This window comes from Salmo trutta, chromosome 10 (assembly GCF_901001165.1).
Source record: "Salmo trutta chromosome 10, fSalTru1.1, whole genome shotgun sequence".
Taxonomy (NCBI): Eukaryota; Metazoa; Chordata; class Actinopteri; order Salmoniformes; family Salmonidae; genus Salmo; species Salmo trutta.
Window position 1 is genome coordinate 3,637,472 of NC_042966.1, and position 5,409 is coordinate 3,642,880.

The following is a 5,409-nucleotide window of genomic DNA, read 5'->3' on the forward strand; positions in this document are numbered from 1 at the left end:
CAATGCTATTTCACAGTAAACAAATTGACAACAGAATTTCAGCATGCTTATAGGGAAGGACACTCAACAAGCACAGCACTTACACAAATGACTGATGATTGGCTGAGAGAAATTGATGATAAAATAATTGCGGGGGCTGTGTTGTTAGACCTCAGTGCAGCTTTTGACATTATTGATCATAGTCTGCTGCTGGAAAAACGTATGTGTTATGGCTTTACACCTCCTGCTATAATGTGGATAAAGAGTTACTTGTTTAACATAACACAGAGGGTGTTCTTTAACGGAAGCCTCTCAAATTTACTCCAATTAGAATCAGGAATTCCCCAGGGTAGTTGTTTCGGCCCCTTGCTTTTTTCAATTTTTACTAACGACATGCCACTGACTTTGAGTAAAGCCAGAGTGTCTATGTATGTGGATGACTCAACACTATACACGTCAGCTACTACAGTGACTGAAATGACTGCAACACTCAACAAAGAGCTGCAGTTAGTTTCAGATTGGGAGGCAAGGAATAAGTTATAATATTTCTAAAACTAAAAACATTGTATTTGGAACAAAACACTCACTAAACCCTGAACCTCAACTAAATCTTGTAATAAATCATGTGGAAATTGAGCAAGTTGAGATGACTAAACTGCTTGGAGTAACCCTAGATTGTAAACTGTCATCGTCAAAACATATTGATGCAGTAGTAGCTAAGATGGGGAGAAGTCTGTCTATAATAATGCGATGCTCTGCCTTTTTAACAACACTATCAACAAGGCAGGTCCTACAGGCCCTAGTTTTGTCGCACCTTGACTACTGTTCAGTCGTGTGGTCAAGTGCCACAAAAAGGGACTTAGGAAAATTGCAATTGGCTCAGAACAGGACAGCACGGCTGGCCCTTGAATGTACACAGAGAACTAATATTAATAATATGCATGTCAATCTCTCCTGGCTGAAAGTGGAGGAGAGATTGACTTCTACACTACTTTTATTTATGAGAAGTATTGACATGTTGAATGCACCGAGCTGTCTGTCTAAACTACTGGCACACAGCTCAGACACCCATGCATACCCCACAAGACATGCCACAAGAGGTGTCTTCACAGTCCCCAAGTCCAGAACAGACTATGGGAGGCACACAGTACTACATAGAGCCATCACTACATGGAACTGTATTCCACATCAAGTAACTGACGCAAGCAATAAAAGTAGATTTAAAAAACAGATAAATAAACACCTTATGGAACAGCGGGGACTGTGAAGCAACACAAACATTGGCAGAGACACTTGCATACACACACACACACACACACACAAAACACACACACTAACATATGCACTATACAAACACATGGATTTAGTACTGTAGATATGTGGTAGTGGTGCAGTATGTGAAATGTTGTGTTTTGAAATCTGTGAATGTATTGTAATGTTTTTAAAATTGTATAAACTGCCTTAATTTTGCTGGACCCCAGGAAGAGTAGCTGCTGCTTTGGCAGCAGCTAATGGGGATCCATAATACATACAAATACAACAGGTGTAGACCTTACTGTGAAATTCCCTTAACCAACAATGCAGAGTTTTTTTTAAAGAAAATATTTGCTAAATAAACTAAAGTAAAAAAAAGTAAGACAATAAAATAACAATAACGAGGCTATATACAGGGGGTAGCGGTACCGAGTCATTGTGCAGGGGTACAGGTTAGTCAAGGTAATTGAGGTAATATGTACTGTAGGTCGGGGAAATAAATAGTGAGTAGCAGCAGCGTAAAAAAGGAGGTCAATGCAAATAGTCCGAGACGCAATTTGATTAACTGTTCAGCAGTCTTATGTCTTGGGGGTAGAATCTGTTAATAAGCCTACAGGTGTCCTCATGGTTCTATTTAAAGTCATGTTCTCAAATTGTTCAGAGAATGTTAAGAAACAATGTTCTTCTGTGGGAATTTCAGTACTTCAGCGTAACGTTTCCTACAGCTTTCCTCATGGTTCTATTTGAAGTCATGTTCTCACATTGTTCCGAGAACGTTAAGAAATAGTGTTCTTCTGTGGGAATTTCAGTACTTCAGCATAACGTTTCCTACAGGTTTCCTCATGGTTCTACTTAAAGTTATGTTCTCAGATTGTTCCGAGAACGTTAAGAAAACTTTCAATAGAAACCACAAAATAACTTTAGTAACGTTCAGAGAATGTTCTAAGAATGTTGTTTAAAAGTATATAAATATTCATTCCATTTTCAGCCTCAACAAAACTCTCTCTATACCCTTTCTTGTTAAGTGTGTTCAGGTGTGTAGGCCACGCCCACTAATTGGCTACACCTGATCTTACTGACGGGTTGTTTCCTTTGAAATGGGGTCTGTTTGAATAGAACAAAATAAACAGCTTTATATGAGTGAAAAACAATGGCATGCTAGCTCTGTCCTGGTGGACCACTGGACTAATTCCATGGATAGGGAACAGAAGATTATTGGTTTGGATCACACTGACACCATCCCACAATAAATAAAAAAGAAATGTGTTTGCATGATTAATTCCTAAGCAAATAAATGTCCATGTGTCTTATCTGTGCTTGGAGTTCTACTAAACGAGCAGTGCTATTAGCAGTCTTAGTGATACGATCTCAGAACATTATTAACCTGTTGGGGCTAGGGGGCAGTATTTTCACGGCCGGATAAAAAACGTACCCGATTTACACTGGTTACTACTCTTTTCCAGAAATGAGAATATGCATATAATTAGTATATTTAGATAGAAAACACTCTAAAGTTTCTAAAACTGTTTGAATGGTGTCTGTGAGTATAACAGAACTCATATGGCAGCCAAAAACCTGAGAAGATTACAAGCAGGAAGTGGCCTGTCTGACAATTTGTGGTCCTTCTGTTGCATCTCTATTGAAATTACAGTATCTTTGGGGTTATGTGACACATTCTAAGGCTTCCATTGGCTCTCTGAAGGTGCCAGAAAGTGGAAAGTGGATACCCTTTGGATAGTGACCTGAACGCACGAACAAAACGAAGGTATTTGGTTAATAACTATGGATTATTTGGAACCAAAACAACATCTGTTGTTGAAGTAGAAGTCCTGGGAGTGCATTTTGACAAAAAACAGCAAAGGTAATCCAATTTTTCTAATAGTAATTCTGAGTTTACTGAGCCCCGACGTTGGCCGGTGTCTGAATAGCTAGCCTTGATGGCCGAGCTATGTACTCAGAATATTACAAAATGTGCTTTTGCCGAAAAGCTATTTTAAAATCTGACACCGCGATTGCATAAAGGAGTGCTGTATCTATAATTCTTAAAATAATTGTTATGTATTTTGTAAACGTTTATCATGAGTAATTTAGTAAATTCACCGGAAGTTTTGGGTGGGTATGCTAGTTCTGAACATCACATGCTAATGTAAAAAGCTGTTTTTTGATATAAATATGAACTTGATTGAACAAAACATGCATGTATTGTATAACATAATGTCCTAGGAGTGTCATCTGATGAAGATCATCAAAGGTTAGTGCTGCATTTAGCTGTGGTTTGTGTTTTTGTGACATATATGCCTGCTTTGAAAATGGCTGTGTGATTATTTCTGGCTGGGTACTCTCCTGACATAATCTAACGTTTTGCTTTCGCTGTAAAACCTTTTTGAAATTGGACAATGTGGTTAGATTAACGAGAGTCTTATCTTTCAAATGGTGTAAAATAGTCATATGTTTGAGAAATTGAAGTTATATCATTTTTAAGGTTTTTGTATTTCGCGCCACGGTATACCACTGGCTGTTGAATAGAGTGGGACGCTCACGTCCCACGTTTCCCATAGAAGTTAAATTACCTTCAAATAACCTATAATTTCTATTCTTGGAAGGTTCATAAAACCTTCCAGGAACCCTTTCAGGGAACTATAGTAAAACTTACTCAGAACCGCCCTGCAACCTAAAAATAAATGTTCCCAGAACAGTTGAAATTTTTTATTCCGTTCTCAGAACGTTTAAAAAAACTTTCCATTTTAACAGTCGGGAAACTTATGGCTTCATTCCTAGAACCAACGGGAAACCAAAAACTTACTTTCACACAACTTACAAGGAACTAAATGTGCTAGCTGGGAAGGGCAAGCGTGTAGGGTAGAGTGAAGTCTAAGCTAAAATATGGGGACCATTTGTAGAGATGAGAGTCTGTATTCCTTTCCTTCTTTTTCCTGGAGATCACTGATCTAAAATATATACTGAACAGAAATATAAACGCAACATGCAACAATTTCAAGATTTTACTGAGTTACAGTTCATGTGCACTACCGTTCAAAAGTTTGGGGACACTTAGAAATGTTCTTGTTTTGAAAGAAAAGCACATTTTTGTCCATTAAATAACATCAAATTGATCAGAAATACAGTGTAGACATTGTTAAAGTTGTAAATTACTATTGTAGCTGGAAACGACAGATTTGTATGGAATATCTACATAGGCGTACCTTGGCCCATTATTAGCAACCATCACTTCTGTGTTCCAATGACCCGTTGTGTTAGCTAATCCAAGTTTATAATTTTAAAAGGCTAATTGATCATCAGAAAACCCTTTTGCAATTATGTTAGCACAGCTGAAAACAGTTGTTCTGATTAAAGAAGCAATAAAACTGGCCTTATTTAGACTAGTTGAGTATCTGGAGCATCAGCATTTGTGGGTTCGATTACAGGCTCAAAATGGCCAGAAACAAAGAACTTTCTTCTGAAACTCGTCAATCTATTCTTGTTCTGATAAATGAAGGCTATACCATGTGAGAAATTGCCAAGAAACTGAAGATTTCGTACAACGCTGTGTACTACTCCCTTCACAGAACCTCGCAAACTGGCTCTGTGACATTGTGCTTTGCGACAAAACTGCACATTTTAGAGTGGCCTTTTATTATCTCCAGCACAAGATGCACCTGTGTAATGATCATGCTGTTTGATAAGCTTCTTGATATGCCACACCTGTCAGGTGGAGGGATTATCTTGGCAAAGGATAAATGCTCATTAACAGGGATGTAAACAAATCCGTGAACAAAATTTGGGAGAAATAAGCTTTTTGTGGGTATGGAACGTTTCTGGGATCTTTTACTTCAGCTCATGAAACACTTTACATGCTGCGTTCATATTTTTGTTCAGTATAATTATCTCGTCGGTGAGGGCCGAGGTCTTTCATCATGTTGCCTTCACTCATCAAACTTGAGCATATTCTGTTTATTTTTTTTAATCGCTTTGGTACTGTTTTCACAAGCTTGTGATAAAATTTCACAAAAGTCTTAGTGCAAAACTCAAAACAGATCATCAAAAAGGCTGTTTTTCCAAAAATGTAAGCACATTTTCAATTGACCAAGTACAACACACAATCACACAGTAAAGTTTTTACCAAACCTAATCGGTGTTTCATCTAAAAATACCTTTCATATAAAGCACTTGCCTTTC